The sequence below is a fragment of the Pseudorasbora parva genome, chromosome 21 (assembly GCF_024679245.1).
Source record: "Pseudorasbora parva isolate DD20220531a chromosome 21, ASM2467924v1, whole genome shotgun sequence".
NCBI classification, from domain to species: domain Eukaryota; kingdom Metazoa; phylum Chordata; class Actinopteri; order Cypriniformes; family Gobionidae; genus Pseudorasbora; species Pseudorasbora parva.
The window spans coordinates 5,312,963-5,335,536 of record NC_090192.1 but is presented as its reverse complement, the minus strand read 5'-3'; positions in this window follow the sequence as shown (position 1 = coordinate 5,335,536).

Here is a 22,574-nt window from a genome sequence, read left to right as displayed (position 1 = left end):
ATAATATAAAAAAATATATTAAATAAATAATAATAATAATTTGTTACATTTTATATAGCACTTTTCTGGGTACTCAAAGGGCTTTACATATAGAAGGGGGGAATTTCCAGCCATATTATGCCAGAAGGCCCACCACACACCAGCTTATGGTGGAGAGGAGACCGAATGATGAAGCCAATCAGTATATGGGGATTATGGGCAATGGGCCAATTTTTCCACGATGGCGGGGTTACAGCTGTATTCTTTTTCCGAGGGACATCCTTGGATTTTTAACGACCATGACCTCGCTTTAACGTCTCATCTGATGGACGGTACTCTTTGTCAGTATAGTGTCCCCATCACCATACTGGGGCGTTAGGACCCACACAGACCACAGGGTGAGCGCCCCCTGCTGGCCTCACTAACACCTCTTCCAGCAGTAACCTGTTTTTTTCTTTTTTTTCCAGGAGGTCTCCCATCCAAGTACTGACCAGGCTCAGCCCTGCTTAGCTTCAGTGGAAAACCAGTCTTGGGTTACAGGGTGGTATGGCTGCTGGCAATTATCTGGGAGTGAAAACACGATGATACAATGCTGAGATGGCAACGCCAGGTCATCTCTACTTTCCGCTTCAAAACTGCTCTTCAGAATCCTATGGGTGACGTCATTAGATTAAATCTCTGCCATCCTCAGAACTGGATCTGATTGCAACCTCAAAAAGAACGCCATATTCAACTATTTCTTCTTGACTGTGTCAGTCTCCGCTGACAGTAAATACATTGCAGAGCTTCCGAGTTGTACCTCAGAATGCCGGCTCACCATAGTTTGATGCTGTTCACGTGAGTGCCACAACTCATGTGTGTGAAGCTGATGCCAATGGTGAGCCGCCTTTCTGCTGTAGAACTAGGAAGCGCTGGACGTAGTAGTGGGAAGTTTGGATCATTTTACTGACTCTGATCTTTGAGTCTCATTCAAGAAAATGAATGAATCTTCATTTATGTGAATCTTTTTCAAGTAATTTCGTTAATTTCAGCAGAATCTAATTAAAATGTTAATGTTAAAATGTTACATTTTCCAACATATTTACTAGCCTACTTTTGGAAGAAAAAAATAAACTACAGGTAGTGGTCATATAATTAGAATATTATCAAAAAGTTGTATATTATATTCATTCATTACACACAGATGGATATAAATCAAATGTTTATTTCTTTAAGTTTTGATGATTATAACTGACAACTAAGAAAAATCCCAAATTCAATTAGAATATTGTGAAAAGGGGCCGGACTACTCAGCTAATTAACTCAAAACACCTGCAAAGGCCTTTAAATGGCCTCTCATTCTAGTTCTGTAGGGTACACAATCATGGGGAAGACTATTGACTTAACAGTTGTCCAAAAGACGACCATTGACATCTTGCACAAGGAGGGCAAGACACAAAAGGTAATTGCAAAAAGAGGCTGGCTGTTCACAGAACTCTGTATCCAAGAACATTAATAGAGAGGGAAAGGAAAGGAAAAGATGTGCTAGAAAAAAGTGTACAAGCAATAGGTATAACCGTTGTGAAACAAAACCCATTCAAAAATGTGGGGGAGATTCACAAAGAGTGGACTGCAGCTGGAGTCAGTGCTTTAAGAACCACTACGCACAGACGTCATCGGTTTCAGCTGTCCCATTCCTTGTGTCAAGCCACTCTTGAACAACAGACAGCATCAAAAGCATGTCATCTGGGCTTAAGACAAAAAGGACTGCTGAGTGGTCCAAAGTTATGTTCTCTGATTAAGGTAAATGTTGCATTTTCTTTGGAAATCAGGGTACAAGATTCTGGAGGAAGAGAGGATAGACACACAATCCATGTTGCTTGAGGTCCAGTGTAAAGTTTCCACAGTCAGTGATGGTTTGGTGTGCCATGTCATCTGCTGGTGTTGGTCCACTGTGTTTTCTGAGGTCCTAGGTCAATGCAGCTGTATTCCAGGAAGTGTTAGAACACTTCATGCTTCCTGCTGCTGACAAACTTTATGGAGATGCAGATTTTATTTTCAAACAGGATTTGGCACCTGCACACAGTGCCAAAGCAACCATACTTTTCATGTTCATATTTTTCAGTTGGCCAAGATTTCAAAAAATTCTTTGTATTGTCTTATGTACTGAATTTGGGATTTTCCATAGTTGTCAGTTATAATTATCGAAATTAAAAGAAATTAAAGCTGCGAGCAGCGATGACGGGCCCAAGCCGGTGGCACCGCCACCCCGGTGGCATCAGCTTTAATGTGCACAACAGGCAATAGGCATTTAATATGGGAAAAAATAAATAAAGGGACTATGTCAAAGTCATTTGAATTCACCTCATTAACTGCAGCAACTGGTGCTGCTATGACCAGGAACCACAACACTCACATCTATGAGATCAATTACATTTTATTCATTAATTTTATGACAGGTGATGTCAAATGTCAATTTCAAAATGAGTGCAGAATACTGTCCAAATGCTGAAGTTGTATTATCCTTACACTTCTCTTTATGTGTTTTTGACCTACCGTAGCTTGTGATTGTTCACCAGTCTTATGCAGCTAAAAGCATGCATGGTTTTATTTTAATATGTGTGGCATTCAATATTTTTTTAAATAAATAAATAAATAAATAAATAAAGCTAAATCACAGAAACCACAACAATGATTTCAATGTCAGTGTCAGGTAAGAGTAATATACATGCACAATTTTGTAAGTCCAGAAGGCCTGTATATTTTTTAAAGATATGTTATTTTTGTGTTTTTTTTAAACTTATTTTTCACACTAAAGTGATAGCTATTTGTGATAGCCAATGATATAAAAGCGTTAAATTATGACAATCAAGAGACAAGGTGACACACACACACACACACACACACAAACAGAGTGAGAGACCCCCCCCCACCACACACACACACACACAGAGTGAGCCTGAGAGAGTGAGGGGGGAGGGGGGGAGGGTAAGGACAGACAGAAAGAGAGAGTCATAGTCTGATTCCGCTTGAACAAGATTTGAAACAAAAAAATTAAATGTACATTCTCAAAAGAACTCATTCTGTGTGATTTATAAGCTTTTGTACCCATTGGGACCTCAATTTAGGTCCCTACAGTGACAGGAGTCCCCATGAGTCTGTGTGCATTCAGGTTGAAGCCCCCACCAGACTAGAAAAACATGAACATTGAACAAGATTTTAAACAAAAAATAATAATAAAATCTAAATGGTCGGAGAAAATTATTTGAAAAAGAAACTCAAATGTGTTTTTTTAATGTTAGTATTTTAGTTTTAAGAATTAATCTTCAAATACAAAATGTTAAAGAAAACCAATATATTGATAAAAAAATACAAAAAGTACATTCATTTTACATTTTTATTCTTTCTGAGTTTGGTGACTATAGATAAAACTAGCCAAGTGTTTTATTTTTATACATTTTTCTCAAAGACATATCCAGCCGTGTTCATAAATAAGGCTATACTCCCACTTTCTTTGTATTAACACAATTATTAAACTAATTATATAAAAAAATATTGTCAATGCCTGTCAAATCTTCAGTGTCCTTTGTTTCATGTTGACCGAGTTGACTTTAGTATTTATCTAAAGGTCTTTTTATATTTGTATTTTCACAATTATGAAACTAATTATATAAAACGATATTGTCAATGCTCTACAAATTAACTGGTTCCATACTTTTTCCATTTTTTTATTCAAACCCAGAAATATATATATTTTTTTATCCTTTAATGCTGGCCAAAGCACACAGCAATAAAAGAGCTAATCTTTTCACCATCAAAATGCAACTGGCACCCATCCCCCATCAGACACACACACACACACACACACACACACACACACACACACACACACACACACACACACACACACACACACACACACACACACAGTCACAGTCACATGTCTGGTGTGCTATCTTTCTGGGGACTCACCATAGACTTAATTTTTTAAGGTTTTTATACTGCACCAACTATATATTATGTCCCCCTACACTGCCCCTACCCCTAAACCTACCCATCACACAAAACTTGAGTCCCCATGAGTCTGTGTGCATTCAGGTTTAAGTCCCCACCAGGCTAAAAAATACATTCACACACACACACAGAGGCAAGGTTTATTGCTTGAAAACTTATACAATATTGCCCTCTACTGGTCATTTAAGTGAGAGAATAAGTGTTGGAAAAAAAAAACAGTGTGATATAAAGAATAACCAGCAGGTGGGAGTATAGCCTTATTTATGAACCAGGCACTTGTGTGCTTATTTTGTCTTTTTTAGCCTTTTGCTACGGGAACACCGTTTGAGATATCCAATAACCGTTCGCATTTTAGCATCTTCTGTATATTTACTTCATGTTGTCCGAGTTTGGAGGAGATTGAATGAATCGCTTTTGAGGAGAGGGTAAAAACTCAGAGCTCGTTTTGCCACTTCTTATTATCTTCCAACCAAATTATCTGACTTCCTGTTGGTCAGAGCTAATGACTGTAAATTAGAAAGTTGTCCGGCTCGAAATGTACAATATATATACCGAGTTTGGTGACTGCAGATAAAACTAACCCCCCCACTTTGGACAAAAGTGACACACTTCCTGCTGCCAATTGGTGGCGCTATAACTTTGACTCACAAAAGTCATATCCATGTGATCGGCCTCATACAACGAACACACAGCTGAAGTTTCATCAAAATGAATTAATGTATGCAAAAGTTATAACACACTTCCTGTTTCCCTTTTCTCGCCATAAATTCGTCTCTTCGCCACGGCCAAACCGTTTGAGGTTTCAAAAAGTTGCTCGCAATTTAGCATCCTCAGTGTCTTGACTTCATGCTGACCGAGTTTGGTGCTGATCGGGTGAATCGTCTAGGAGGAGTATCGCAAATTCCAGAGCATGCGTTTTCCGAACAACCCATAATAGCTCACTTCCTGTTGGGCGAAGCTTATGACTATGAGTGCGGAAGTTGTTTGGCCCGATGAGATCTATAAGTGTACCGAGTTTCATACATGTACGTGCAAGTGTGTTTAATATATAGACCCAGTTTTTCAAGGGGGCGCTGTTGAGCCCCCCTGCCACGCCCGGGTCAAAGGCCTCTGCCAGACCCTGTTGGCCGCGCATTCCGATGCGTGTGCAAAGTTTCAAGAGTTTTCGAGCATGGGAAGGGCCCCAAAAATGCCCAAAAGGCGAAAAGATAATAATAATTAAAGCTGCGAGCAGCGATGACGGGCCCAAGCCGGGGGCACCGCCACCCCGGTGGCATCAGCTTAACTGTGCACAGCAGGCCAATAGGCATTTAATATGGGAAAAAATAAATAAAGGGACTATGTCAAAGTCATTTGAATTCACCTCATTAACTGCAGCAACTGGTGCTGCTATGACCAGGAACCACAACAGTCACATCTCTGAGATCAATTACATTTTATTCATTAATTTTATGTCAGATGATGTCAAATGTCAATTTCAAAATGAGTGCAGAATACTGTCCAAATGCTGAAGTTGTATTATCCTTACACTTCTCTTTATGTGTTTTTGACCTACTGTAGCTTGTGATTGTTCACCAGTCTTATGCTACAAAAAGCATGCTTGTTTTTATTTCAATATGTGTGGCATTCAATATTTTTTTTAAATATAAATAAATAAATTAATTAATTAAGCCAAATCACAGAGACCGCAACTATGATTTTAATATCAGTGTCAGGTAAGAGTAATATGCGTGCATATAATTTAAGGAAGTTTATTATAAACAGCCACTTTTATAAATTCATGTGAAATTTAATTTTTTTATCCATTTGAATTCTATCAATAAATAATTAGTTTAAAGAGGTGTCATACGTGATCTTTGCAAACACAGCACATGACCTTCTTTAAAGCCCATGTTATAGAAAACAATTAAAAGTATTAGGATATCACTTTCAATTATGTGCAAATGTATTTTTTGCAGCTCAAAATATTGTAAGTTCAGAAGACCAGTATTATATATATATAATACATTTTTTTAAACTTATTTTTCACAATAAAGTGATAGATATTGCTGATAGCAATTATGATATGAAAGGGTTAAATTATGAAAAAACAAGAGACAAGGTGACACAGACAGAGTGAGAGAGACCCCCTCCACACACACACACACACACACAGTGAGAGAGACCCCCTCCACACACACACACACACACACACACACACACACACACACAGTGAGAGAGACCCCCTCCACACACACACACACACACACACACACACACACACACACACACACACACACACACACACACACACACTCACACACACACACACACAGAGTGATCCTGGGAGAGGGAGAGTGAGGGGGAGGGGAATGACAGACACAAAATCTAAACAGTGAGAGAACATTGTTTTTATTTCACTGTCTGAAAACACTGTTTTAATATATCAACAATATAGTTTTATCTTCAAAACAGTGTTCTCTAGGACATATCCCACCTGGTTACTAAATAACGCTACACTTCCACCTTCTGGTTATTCTATATTTAGTTATTCTATATTTATATTTAAACAAAAGGCATTAATCTTCTCATTTTTTAAGTTACACACACTACTTTTTTTCTTTTTTTTTTAAAGACAATTAAATGTGTTTTTTTTCTTTTGTTAGTAGTGTTTTTTTATATTTATATTTTTTTATTAATAATTATTTGTATTAACACAATTATTTAACTAATTATATAAAACAATATTGTCAATGCCCTACAAATAAACTGGTTTTATACATTATTTTTTTTATTCAAACCCAGAATAAAATGTTTTATGCTTTAATGCAGGCCAAAGCACAGCATTGAGAGGTAATCTTTTTAGACAGAAGAGTGGCTCACACACACACACACACACACACACACACACACACACACACACACACACACACACACACACACACACACACACACTGTAGAAATCAGTGACACGTGTCCCCATGAGTCTGTGTGCATTCAGGTTGAAGTCCCCACCAGGCTAGAAAAAAGAACACACACACACACACACGCACACACACACACACACACACACACACACACACACACACACACACACACAGTAGTAATGCTGAAGTATGCTGCAGGCAACTCTTATCAGTTAAGCCCATCCACCATCCCCCATCCGCAACACACACACCCACCCACAAACACACACACATACATACACACACACTCATGTCTGGTTCACTATCTTTCTGGGGACTCATAGACGTAATGGTTTTTATGCTGTACAAACCATATATTCTGTCCTCCTACACTGCTCCTGCCCCTAAACCTACCCATCACACAAAACTTTCTTCAAAAGAACTCATTCTGTCTGATTTATAAGCTTTTGTACCCATTGGGAAGTCCCAATGAGTCTGTGTGCATTCAGGTTTAAGTCCCCACCAGGCTAGAAAACCATTCACACACACACACAGAGGCAAGGTTTTTTGCTTGAAAACTTATACAATATTGCCCTCTACTGGTCATTTAAGGGAGTGCATAAGTGTTGAAAAAACAGGGGGAAAAAAACAGAAAAACAGCCAGTGTGATATAGAGAATAACCAGCAGGTGGGAGTATAGCCTTATTTATGAACCAGGCACTTGTGTGCTTATTTTGTGTTTTTTAGGCTTTTGCTACGGGAAAACCGTTTGAGATATCCAATAACCGTTCGCATTTTAGCATCTTCTGTATATTTACTTCATGTTGTCCGAGTTTGGAGAAGATTGAATGAATCGCTTTTGAGGAGAAGGTAAAAACTAAGAGCTCGCTTTCCACTTCTTGTTATCTTCCAACCAAATTATCTGACTTCCTGTTGGTCAGAGCTAATGACTTTAAATTAGAAAGTTGTCCGGCTCGAAATGTACAATATATATACCGAGTTTGGTGAATGTAGATAAAACTAACCCCCCACTTTGGACAAAAGATGGCGCTACTGAGCCCCTCTACCACGCCCGTTTCTGAATCTTTGCTTGCATCTTCTGGACAGCATGTCTGATGTGTGTGTTGAGTTTCATGCAATTTCAAGCATGTGAAGAGTCTCAAAAACACCAAAAAAGATTATTAGACTTTGACACGTTGCCATGACAACAGTTTTTCTAGAATCAGGAATCCATTCATATGTCTATATCTGCTATGTTTTGACATAATACTGATGAAGTTTGAAGTAAATCGGGTGAAAATAAGATGGGGATTTAAAGCAATTTTGAAAGTGACACACTTCCTGCTGCCAGTTGGTGGCGCTATAACTTTTTCTCACAAAAGTCATATCCATGTGATCAGCCTCTTACAACGAAAACACAGCTGAAGTTTCATCAAAATGAATTAATGTATGCAAAAGTTATAACACACTTCCTGTTTCCTTTTTCTCGCCATAAATTCGTCTCTTCGCCACGGCCAAACCGTTTGAGATATTAAAAAGTCGCTCGCAATTTAGCATCCTCAGTGTCTTGACTTCAGGCTGACCGAGTTTGGTGCTGATCGGGTGAATCGTCTAGGAGGAGTATCGCAAATTCCACAGCATGCGTTTTCCGAACAACCCATAATAGCTCACTTCCTGTTGGGCTGACGCATAACTTAGAGCACGAAAGTTGTTCGGCCCGATGAGCTCTATATGTGTACCGAGTTTCATATATATACGTGGAAGTTGGTTTGATTTATAGACCACGTTTTCAGACCCCACTTTAGGGGGCGCTGTCGAGCCCCCCTGCCACGCCCGGGTCCCAGCCTCAGCCCGGCCCTGATGGCCGCGCATTCTGATGCGTGTGCAAAGTTTCAAGAGTTTTCGAGCATGGGAAGGGCCCCAAAAATGCCCAAATAGTCGCGTAAAAAAATAATAATAATAATAATAACAAATTAAAGCTGCGAGCAGCGATGACGGGCCCAAGCCGGGGGCACCGCCACCCCGGTGGCATCAGCTTAACTGTGCACAGCAGGCCAATAGGCATTTAATATGGGAAAAAATAAATAAAGGGACTATGTCAAAGTCAATTGAATTCACCTCATTAACTGCAGCAACTGGTGCTGCTATGACCAGGAACCACAACACTCACATCTCTGAGATCAATTACATTTTATTCTTTAATTTTATGTCAGATGATGTCAAATGTCAATTTCAAAATGAGTGCAGAATACTGTCCAAATGCTGAAGTTGTATTATCCTTACACTTCTCTTAAAAATAAATTAAGCCAAATCACAGAGACCGCAACAATGATTTTAATATCAGTGTCAGGTAAGAGTAATATGCGTGCATATAATTTATGGAAGTTTATTATAAACAGCCACTTTAATAAGATCATGTGAAATTAACTTTTTTTATCCATTTGAATTCTATCAATAAATAATTAGTTTAAAGAGGTGTCATACGTGATCTTTGCAAACACAGCACATGACCTTCTTTAAAGCCCATGTTATAGAAAACAATTAAAAGTATTGGGACATCACTTTCAATTATGTGCAAATATATTTTTTGCAGCTCAAAATTTTGTAAGTTCAGAAGACCAGTATTTAATTAAAGATATAATATATGTTTTAGTTTTTTACTTATTTTTCACAATAAAGTGATAGATATTTGTGATAGCCTATGATATGAAAGGGTTAAATTATGAAAACACAAGAGAAAAGGTGACACACACAGAGAGTGAGAGAGACCCCCTCCACACACACACACACACACACACACACAGTGATCCTAAGAGAGGGAGAGGGAGGGGGGAGGGGGAATGACAGACACAAAATCTAAACAGTGAGAGAACATTGTTTTTATTTCACTGTCTGAAAACACTGTTTTGCAATAACAACAATAGTTTTATCTTCAAAACAGTGTTCCCTAGGACATATCCAACCTGGTTACTAAATAAGGCTACACTTCCAACTTCTGGTTATTCTATATACCGGTAGCTCATTGGTTATCATTTTTGTCCTTACACATTAATCTTCTCATTTTTAAGTTACACACACCAATTACTTTTTGTTGAAAAAGACAATTAAATGTGTTTTTTCCTTTGTTAGTATTTTTTTTTAAATATTTATATGTTTTATTAATAATTATTTGTATTAACACAATTATTTAACTAATTATATAAAACAATATTGTCAATGCCCTACAAATAAACTGGTTTTATACATTTATTTTTTTATTCAAACCCAGAATAATATGTTTTATCATTTAATGCAGGCCAAAGCACAGCATTGAGAGGTAATCTTTTTAGCGCACACGCACACACACACACACACACACACACACACACACACACACACACACACACACACACACACACACACACACACACACAAACACACACACACACACACACACACTCATGTCTGGTTCACTATCTTTCTGGGGACTCATAGACGTAATGGTTTTTATGCTTTACAAACCATATATTCTGTCCTCCTGCCCTACCCCTAAACCTACCCATTTCACAAAACTTTCTGCATTTTTACATTTTCAAAATAACTCATTCTGTATGATTTATAAGCTTTTGTACCCATTGGGACCTCAATTTAGGCCCCTACAGTGACATGTGTCCCCATGAGTCTGTGTGCATTCAGGTTGAAGTCCCCACCAGGCTAGAACAACACACACACACACACACACACACACACACACACACACACACACACACACACACACACAGTAGTAATGCTGAAGTATGCTGCAGGCAACTCAAATCAGCTCAGCCCATCCCCCCATCCACAACACCCCCCTTCACCCCCCCGCCCCTGCCCCTCTCACACACACACACACACACACACACACACACACACACACACACACACACACACACACACACACACACACACACACTCATGTCTGGTTCACTATCTTTTTCTGGGGACTCACCATAGATGTAATGGTTTTTATGCTGTACAAACCATATATTCTGTCCTCATACACTGCTCCTACCCCTAAACCTACCCATCACACAACTTTCTGCATTTTCACCTTTTCAAAGTAACTCATTCTGTCTGATTTATAAGCTTTTGTACCCATTGGGAAGTCCCCATGAGTCTTTGTGCATTCAGGTTTAAGTCCCCACCAGGCTAGAAAACCATTCACACACACACACAGAGGTAAGGTTTTTTTGCTTGAAAACTTATACAATATTGCCCTCTACTGGACATTTAAGGGAGAGCATAAGTGTTGAAAAAAAAAAAAAAAACAGTGTGCTATATAGAATAACCAGCAGGTGGGAGTATAGCCTTATTTATGAACCAGGCACTTGTGTTCTTATTTTGTGTTTTTTAGGCTTTTGCTACGGGACCACCGTTTGAGATATCCAATAACCGTTCGCATTTTAGCATCTTCTGTATATTTACTTCATGTTGTCCGAGTTTGGAGGAGATTGAATGAATCGCTTTTGAGGAGAAGGTAAAACCTCAGAGCTCGCTTTGCCACTTCTTGTTATCTTCCAACCAAATTATCTGACTTCCTGTTGGTCAGAGCTAATGACTGTAAATTAGAAAGTTGTCCGGCTCGAAATGTACAATATATATACCGAGTTTGGTGAATGTAGATAAAACTAACCCCCCCACTTTGGACAAAAGTGACACACTTCCTGCTGCCAGTTGGTGGCGCTATAACTTTGACTCACAAAAGTCATATCCATGTGATCGGCCTCTTACAACGAACACACAGCTGAAGTTTCATCAAAATGAATTAATGTATGCAAAAGTTATAACACACTTCCTGTTTCCCTTTTCTCGCCATAAATTTGTCTCTTCGCCACGGCCAAACCGTTCAAGGTATCAAAAAGTTGCTTGCAATTTAGCATCCTCAGTGTCTTGACTTCATGCTGACCGAGTTTGGTGCTGATCGGGTGAATCGTCTAGGAGGAGTATCGCAAATTCCAGAGCATGCGTTTTCCGAACAACCCATAATAGCTCACTTCCTGTTGGGCTGACACATAACTTAGAGCACGAAAGTTGTTTGGCCCGATGAACTCTATATGTGTACCGAGTTTCATATGTGTACGTGAAAGTGTGTTTCATTTATAGACCACGTTTTCAGACCCCACTTTAGGGGGCGCTGTCGAGCCCCCCTGCCACGCCCGGGTCCCAGCCTCAGCCCGGCTCTGATGGCCGCGCAATCTGATGCGTGTGCAAAGTTTCAAGAGTTTTCGAGCATGGGAAGGGCCCCCAAAATGCCCAAATAGTCGGGTTAAAATAATAATAATAATAATAATAATAATAATTAAAGCTGCGAGCAGCGATGGCGGGCCCAAGCCGGTGGCACCGCCACCCCGGTGGCATCAGCTTAACTGTGCACAGCAGGCAATAGGCATTTAATATGGGAAAAAATAAATAATGGGACTATGTCAAAGTCATTTGAATTCACCTCATTAACTGCAGCAACTGGTGCTGCTATGACCAGGAACCACAACACTCATATCTCTGAGATCAATTACATTTTGTTCTTTAATTTTATGTCAGGTGATGTCAAATGTCAATTTCAAAATGAGTGCAGAATACTGTCCAAATGCTGAAGTTGTATTATCCTTACACTTCTCTTAAAAATAAATTAAGCCAAATCACAGAGACCGCAACAATGATTTTAATATCAGTGTCAGGTAAGAGTAATATGCGTGCATATCATTTATAGAAGTTTATTATAAACAGCCACTTTTATAAGATCATGTGAAATTATTTTTTTAATCCATTTGAATTATATCAATAAATTATTAGTTTAAAGAGGTGACATACGTGATCTTTGCAAACACAGCACATGACCTTCTTTAAAGCTCATGTGATAGAAAACAATTAAAAGTATTAGGATATAATAGGTCACTTTCAATTATGTGCAAATGCATTTTTTGCAGCTCAAAATATTGTAAGTTCAGAAGACCAGTGTTATATATATATATATATATATATATATATATATATATATATATATATATATATATATATATATATATATATATATATATATATATATATATATATATATAATACATTTTTTAAACTTATTTTTCACAATAAAGTGATAGAAATTGATGATATAGCCTATGATATGAAAGGGTTAAATTATGAAAAAAAAAAAAAAAAACCAGGCGACACACACAGAGTGAGAGAGACCCCCTCCACACACACACACACACACATAGAGTGATCCTGAGAGAGGGAGAGAGACCCCCTCCACACACACACATAGAGTGATCCTGAGAGAGGGAGAGTGAGGGGGGAGGGGAATGACAGACACAAAATCTAAACAGTGAGCGATCATTGTTTTTATTTCACTGTCTGAAAACACTGTGTTGCAATAACAACAATAGTTTAATCTTCAAAACAGTGTTCCCTTGGACATATCCAACCTGGTTACTAAATAAGGCTACACTTCCACCTTCTGGTTATTCTATATGCCGGTAGCTCATTGGTTCTCATTTTTGTCCTTAAACAAAAGGCATTAATCTTCTCATTTTTTAAGTTACACACACTACTTTTTTTTTTTTTTTTTAAAGACAATTAAATGGGTTTTTTCTTTTGTTAGTAATGTTTTTTTATATTTATATTTTTTATTAATAATTATTTGTATTAACACAATTATTTAACTAATTATATAAAACAATATTGTCAATGCCCTACAAATAAACTGGTTTTATACATTCATTTTTTTATTCAAACCCAGAATAAATTTTTTTATCCTTGAATGCAGGCCAGAGCACAGCATTGAGAGGTAATCTTTTTAGACAGAAGAGTGGCTCACACACACACACACACACACACACACACACACACACACACACACACACACACACACACACACACACACACACACACACACACACACACACTGTAGAAATCAGTGACACGTGTCCCCATGAGTCTGTGTGCATTCAGGTTGAAGTCCCCACCAGGCTAGAAAAAAGAACACACACACACGCACGCACGCACGCACACACAAACACACACACACAGTAGTAATGCTGAAGTATGCTGCAGGCAACTCTTATCAGTTAAGCCCATCCCCCATCCACAACACACACACACCCACCCACAAACACACACACATTCACACATACTCATGTCTGGTTCACTATCTTTCTGGGGACTCATAGATGTAATGGTTTTTATGCTGTACAAACCATATATTCTGTCATCCTACACTGCCCCTGCCCCTAAACCTACCCATCACACAAAACTTTCTTCAAAAGAACTCATTCTGTCTGATTTATAAGCTTTTGTACCCATTGGGAAGTCCCAATGAGTCTGTGTGCATTCAGGTTTAAGTCCCCACCAGGTTAGAAAACCATTCACACACCCAGAGAGGCAAGGTTTTTTGCTTGAAAACTTATACAATATTGCCCTCTACTGGTCATTTAAGGGAGAGCATAAGTGTTGAAAAAACAGAAGAAAAAAAAACAGAAAAACAGCCAGTGTGATATATAGAATAACCAGCAGGTGGGAGTATAGCCTTATTTATGAACCAGGCACGTGTGTCCCTATTTTGTGTTTTTTAGGCTTTTGCTACGGGAAAACCGTTTGAGATATCCAATAACCGTTCGCATTTTAGCATCTTCTGTATATTTACTTCATGTTGTCCGAGTTTGGAGGAGATTGAATGAATCGCTTTTGAGGAGAAGGTAAAAACTCAGAGCTCGCTTTCCACTTTGTGTTATCTTCCAACCAAATTATCTGACTTCATGTTGGTCAGAGCTAATGACAGTAAATTAGAAAGTTGTCCGGCTCGAAAAGTACTATATATATACCGAGTTTGGTGAATGTAGATAAAACTAACCCTCCTCTTTGGACAAAAGTGACACTTCCTGCTGCCAGTTGGTGGCGCTATAACTTTGACTCACAAAAGTCATATCCATGTGATCGGCCTCTTACAACGAACACACAGCTGAAGTTTCATCAAAATGAATTAATGTATGCAGAAGTTATTACACACTTCCTGTTTCCCTTTTCTCGCCATAAATTCGTCTCTTCGCCACGGCCAAACCGTTTGAGATATCAAAAAGTTGCTCGCAATTTGGCATCCTCAGTGTCTTGACTTCCTGCTGACCGAGTTTGGTGCTGATCGGGTGAATCGTCTAGGAGGAGTATCGCAAATTCCACAGCATGCGTTTTCCGAACAACCCATAATAGCTCACTTCCTGTTGTGCTGACGCATGACTTAGAGCACGAAAGTTGTTCGGCCCAATGAGCTCTATATGTGTACCGAGTTTCATATATGTACGTGCAAGTGTGTTTGATTTATAGACCCCGTTTTCAGACCCCACTTTAGGGGGCGCCGTAGAGCCCCCCTGCCACGCCCGGGTACCAGCCTCAGCCCGGCCCTGATGGCCGCGCATTCTGATGCGTGTGCAAAGTTTCAAGAGTTTTCGAGCATGGGAAGCGCCTCGAAAATGCCCAAATAGTCGGGTTAAAATAATAATAATAATAATAATAATTAAAGCTGCGAGCAGCGATGACGGGCCCAAGCCGGTGGCACCGCCACCCTGGTGGCATCAGCTTAACTGTGCACAGCAGGCCAATAGGCATTTAATATGGGAAAAAATAAATAAAGGGACTATGTCAAAGTCATTTGAATTCACCTCATTAACTGCAGCAACTGGTGCCGCTATGACCAGGAACCACAACACTCACATCTATGAGATAAATTACATTTTATTCATTAATTTTATGTCAGATGACGTCAAATGTCAATTTCAAAATGAGTGCAGAATACCGTCCAAATGCTGATGTTGTATTATCCTTACACTTCTCTTAAAAATAAATTAAGCCAAATCACAGAGACCGCAACAATGATTTTAATATCAGTGTCAGGGAAGAGTAATATCCGTGCATATAATTTATGGAAGTTTATTATAAACAGCCACTTTTATAAGATCATGTGAATTTTTTTTTTTATCCATTTGTATTCTATCAATAAATAATTAGTTTAAAGAGGTGTCATACGTGATCTTTGCAAACACAGCACATGACCTTCTTTAAAGCCCATGTTATAGAAAAGTATTTAGGATATCACTTTCAATTATGTGCAAATGTATTTTTTGCAGCTCAAAATTTTGTAAGTTCACAAGACCAGTATTTAATTAAAGATATAATATATGTTTTTGTTTCACTTATTTTTCACAATAAAGTGATAGATATTTGTGATAGCCTATGATATGAAAGGGTTAAATTATGAAAAAACAAGAGACAAGGTGACACACACACACAGAGTGAGAGAGACCCCCTACACACACACACACACACACACACACACACACACACACACACACACACAGAGTGAGAGAGATCCCCTCCACACACACACACACACACACATAGAGTGATCCTGAGAGGGGGGGGGGGGGGGGGGGGGGTTGTGACAGAGACACAAAATCAAACCAATAGCTTATTGGTTCTCATTTTTGTCCTTAAACAAAAGGCATTAATCTTCTCATTTTTAAGTTACACTACTTTTTTTTTTTAAAGACACTCAAATGTGTTTTTTCCTTTGTTAGTAATGTTTTTTTTATATTTATATATTTTTTATTAATAATTATCTGTATTTACACAAATATTTAGCTAATTATATAAAACAATATTGTCAATGCCCTACAAATAAACTGGTTTTATACATTTATTTTTTTATTCAAACCCAGAATAATATGTTTTATCCTTTAATGCAGGCCAAAGCACAGCATTGAGAGGTAATCTTTTTAGACAGAAGAGTGGCACACACACACAGACACACACACACACACACACACACACACACACACACACACACACACACACACACACACACACACACTGTAGAAATCAGTGACACATGTCCCCATGAGTCTGTGTGCATTCAGGTTGAAGTCCCCACCAGGCTAGAAAAAATAACACACACACACACACACACACACACACACACACACACACACACACACACACACGCACACACACGCACACACACACACAGTAGTAATGCTGAAGTATGCTGCAGGCAACCCTTATAAGCTCAGCCCATCCCCCCGACCCCCCCCCCCCCCCTCCTCCCAACACACACACACACACACACACACACAGACTCATGGCTGGTTCACTCTTTTTGGGGACTCAAGCATAGACGTAATGGTTTTTATGCTGTACAAACCATATATTCTGTCCTCCTACACTGCCCCTGCCCATCACAGGAAACTTTCTGCATTTTCACATTTTCAAAGTAACTCATTCTGTCTGATTTATAAGCTTTTGTACACATTGGGAAGTCCCCATGAGTCTGTGTGCATTCAGGTTTTAGTCCCTACCAGGCTAGAAAACCATTCACACACACACACACACAGAGGCAAGGTTTTTTGCTTGAAAACTTATACAATATTGCCCTCTACTGGTCATTTAAGGGAGAACATAAGTGTTGAAAAAACAAAAAACAAAAAAAAACAGTGTGATATATAGAATAACCAGCAGGTGGGAGTATAGCCTTATTTATGAACCAGGCACTTGTGTGCTTATTTTGTGTTTTTTAGGCTTATGCTAAGGGAAAACCGTTTGAGATATCCAATAACCGTTCGCATTTTAGCATCTTCTGTATATTTACTTCATGTTGTCCGAGTTTGGAGGAGATTGAATTAATCGCTTTTGAGGAGAAGGTAAAAACTCAGAGCTCGCTTTTGACTTCTTGTTATCTTCCAACCAAATTATCTGACTTCCTGTTGGTCAGAGCTAATGACTGTAAATTAGAAAGTTGTCCGGCTCAAAATGTACAATATATATACCGAGTTTGGTGACTGTAGATAAAACTAACCCCCCACTTTGGAAAAAAGGGACACTTCCTGGTGCCAGTTGGTGGCGCTATAACTTTGGCTTATAAAAGTGATATCCATGTGATCAGCCTCTTACAACGAACACACAGCTGAAGTTGCATCAAAATGAATTAATGTATGCAAAAGTTATAACACACTTCCTGTTTCCCTTTTCTCGCCATAAATTCGTCTCTTCGCCACGGCCAAACCGTTTGAGATATCAAAAAGTTGCTCGCAATTTAGCATCCTCAGTGTCTTGACTTCATGCTGACCGAGTTTGGTGCTGATCGGGTGAATCGTCTAGGAGGAGTATCACAAATTCCAGAGCATGCGTTTTCCGAACAACCCATAATAGCTCACTTCCTGTTGGGCTGACGCATAACTTAGAGCACGAAAGTTGTTCGGCCCGATGAGCTCTATATGTGTACCGAGTTTCATATATGTACGTGAAAGTGTGTTTGATTTATAGACCACGTTTTCAGACCCCACTTTAGGGGGCGCCGTAGAGCCCCCCTGCCACGCCCGGGTACCAGCCTCAGCCCGGCCCTGATGGCCGCGCATTCTGATGCGTGTGCAAAGTTTCAAGAGTTTTCGAGCATGGGAAGCGCCTCGAAAATGCCCAAATAGTCGGGTTAAAATAATAATAATAATAATAATTAAAGCTGCGAGCAGCGATGACGGGCCCAAGCCGGTGGCACCGCCACCCCGGTGGCATCAGCTTAACTGTGCACAGCAGGCCAATAGGCATTTAATATGGGAAAAAATAAATAAAGGGACTATGTCAAAGTCATTTGAATTCACCTCATTAACTGCAGCAACTGGTGCTGCTATGACCAGGAACCACAACACTCACATCTCTGAGATCAATTACATTTTATTCATTAATTTTATGTTAGATGATGTCAAATGTCAATTTCAAAATGAGTGCAGAATACTGTCCAAATGCTGAAGTTGTATTATCCTTACACTTCTCTTAAAAATAAATTAAGCCAAATCACAGAGACCGCAACAATGATTTTAATATCAGTGTCAGGTAAGAGTAATATGCGTGCATATCATTTATAGAAGTTTATTATAAACAGCCACTTTTATAAGATCATGTGAAATTATTTTTTTAATCCATTTGAATTATATCAATAAATTATTAGTGTAAAGAGGTGACATACGTGATCTTTGCAAACACAGCACATGACCTTCTTTAACGCCCATGTTATAGAAAACAATTAAAAGTATTAGGATATCACTTTCAATTATGTGCAAATGTATTTTTTGCAGCTCAAAATATTGTAAGTTCAGAAGACCAGTGTTATATATATATATATATATATATATATATATATATATATATATATATATATATATATATATATATATATATATATATATATATATATATACATTTTTTAAACTTATTTTTCACAATAAAGTGATAGAAATTGCTGATATAGCCTATGATATGAAAGGGTTAAATTATGAAAAAAAAACAAAAAAAACAAGGCGACACACACAGAGTGAGAGAGACCCCCTCCACACACACACACACACACACATAGAGTGATCCTGAGAGAGGGAGAGAGACCCCCTCCACACACACACATAGAGTGATCCTGAGAGAGGGAGAGAGACCCTCTCCACACACACACATAGAGTGATCCTGAGAGAGGGAGAGTGAGGGGGGAGGGGAATGACAGACACAAAATCTAAACAGTGAGCGAACATTGTTTTTATTTCACTGTCTGAAAACACTGTGTTGCAATAACAACAATAGTTTAATCTTCAAAACAGTGTTCCCTTGGACATATCCAACCTGGTTTCTAAATAAGGCTACACTTCCACCTTCTGGTTATTCTATATGCCGGTAGCTCATTGGTTCTCATTTTTGTCCTTAAACAAAAGGCATTAATCTTCTCATTTTTTAAGTTACACACACTACTTTTTTTTTTTTTTTTTTTTTTAAAGACAATTAAATGGGTTTTTTCTTTTGTTAGTAATGTTTTTTTATATTTATATTTTTTATTAATAATTATTTGTATTAACACAATTATTTAACTAATTATATAAAACAATATTGTCAATGCCCTACAAATAAACTGGTTTTATACATTCATTTTTTTATTCAAACCCAGAATAATTTTTTTTATCCTTGAATGCAGGCCAGAGCACAGCATTGAGAGGTAATCTTTTTAGACAGAAGAGTGGCTCACACACACACACACACACACACACACACACACACACACACACACACACACACACACACACACACTGTAGAAATCAGTGACACGTGTCCCCATGAGTCTGTGTGCATTCAGGTTGAAGTCCCCACCAGGCTAGAAAAAAGAACACACACACACGCACGCACACACACACGAACACACACACACAGTAGTAATGCTGAAGTATGCTGCAGGCAACTCTTATCAGTTAAGCCCATCCACCATCCCCCATCCACAACACACACACACCCACCCACAAACACACACACATACACACACACTCATGTCTGGTTCACTATCTTTCTGGGGACTCATAGATGTAATGGTTTTTATGCTGTACAAACCATATATTCTGTCATCCTACACTGCTCCTGCCCCTAAACCTACCCATCACACAAAACTTTCTTCAAAAGAACTCATTCTGTCTGATTTATAAGCTTTTGTACCCATTGGGAAGTCCCAATGAGTCTGTGTGCATTCAGGTTTAAGTCCCCACCAGGTTAGAAAACCATTCACACACCCAGAGAGGCAAGGTTTTTTGCTTGAAAACTTATACAATATTGCCCTCTACTGGTCATTTAAGGGAGAGCATAAGTGTTGAAAAAACAGAAAAAAAAACAGAAAAACAGCCAGTGTGATATATAGAATAACCAGCAGGTGGGAGTATAGCCTTATTTATGAACCAGGCACGTGTGTCCCTATTTTGTGTTTTTTAGGCTTTTGCTACGGGAAAACCGTTTGAGATATCCAATAACCGTTCGCATTTTAGCATCTTCTGTATATTTACTTCATGTTGTCCGAGTTTGGAGGAGATTGAATGAATCGCTTTTGAGGAGAAGGTAAAAACTCAGAGCTCGCTTTCCACTTTGTGTTATCTTCCAACCAAATTATCTGACTTCATGTTGGTCAGAGCTAATGACAGTAAATTAGAAAGTTGTCCGGCTCGAAAAGTACTATATATATACCGAGTTTGGTGAATGTAGATAAAACTAACCCTCCTCTTTGGACAAAAGTGACACTTCCTGCTGCCAGTTGGTGGCGCTATAACTTTGACTCACAAAAGTCATATCCATGTGATCGGCCTCTTACAACGAACACACAGCTGAAGTTTCATCAAAATGAATTAATGTATGCAGAAGTTATTACACACTTCCTGTTTCCCTTTTCTCACCATAAATTCGTCTCTTCGCCACGGCCAAACCGTTTGAGATATCAAAAAGTTGCTCGCAATTTAGCATCCTCAGTGTCTTGACTTCCTGCTGACCGAGTTTGGTGCTGATCGGGTGAATCGTCTAGGAGGAGTATCGCAAATTCCACAGCATGCGTTTTCCGAACAACCCATAATAGCTCACTTCCTGTTGTGCTGACGCATGACTTAGAGCACGAAAGTTGTTCGGCCCGATGAGCTCTATATGTGTACCGAGTTTCATATATGTACGTGCAAGTGTGTTTGATTTATAGACCCCGTTTTCAGACCCCACTTTAGGGGGCGCTGTCGAGCCCCCCTGCCACGCCCGGGTCCCAGCCTCAGTCCGGCCCTGATGGCCGCGCATTCTGATGCGTGTGCAAAGTTTCAAGAGTTTTCGAGCATGGGAAGGGCCCCAAAAATGCCCAAATAGTCGCGTAAAAAAATAATAAATAATTAAAGCTGCGAGCAGCGATGACGGGCCCAAGCCGGGGGCACCGCCACCCCGGTGGCATCAGCTTAACTGTGCACAGAAGGCCAATAGGCATTTAATATGGGAAAAAATAAATAAAGGGACTTTGTCAAAGTCATTTGAATTCACCTCATTAACTGCAGCAACTGGTGCTGCTATGACCAGGAACCACAACAGTCACATCTCTGAGATCAATTACATTTTATTCATTAATTTTATGTCAGATGATGTCAAATGTCAATTTCAAAATGAGTGCAGAATACTGTCCAAATGCTGAAGTTGTATTATCCTTACACTTCTCTTAAAAATAAATTAAGCCAAATCACAGATACCGCAACAATGATTTTAATATCAGTGTCAGGTAAGAGTAATATGCGTGCATATAATTTATGGAAGTTTATTATAAAGAGTCACTTTTATAAGATCATGTGAATTTTTTTTTTTTTATCCATTTGAATTCTATCAATAAATAATTAGTTTAAAGAGGTGTCATACGTGATCTTTGCAAACACAGCACATGACCTTCTTTAAAGCCCATGTTATAGAAAACAATTAAAAGAATTAGGATATCACTTTCAATTATGTGCAAATGTATTTTTTGCAGCTCAAAATTTTGTAAGTTCAGGAGACCAGTATTTAATTAAAGATATAATATATGTTTTTGTTTTTTACTTATTTTTCACAATAAAGTGATAGATATTTGTGATAGCCTATGATATGAAAGGGTTAAATTATGAAAAAACAAGAGACAAGGTGACACACACACAGAGTAAGAGAGACCCCCTACACACACACACACACACACACACACACACACACAGAGAGAGAGAGAGAGTGAGAGAGACCCCATACACACACACACACACACACACACACACACACACACACACACACACACACACACACACACACACACACACACACACACACACACACACACACACAGAGAGAGAGTGAGAGAGACCCCATACACACACACACACACACACACAC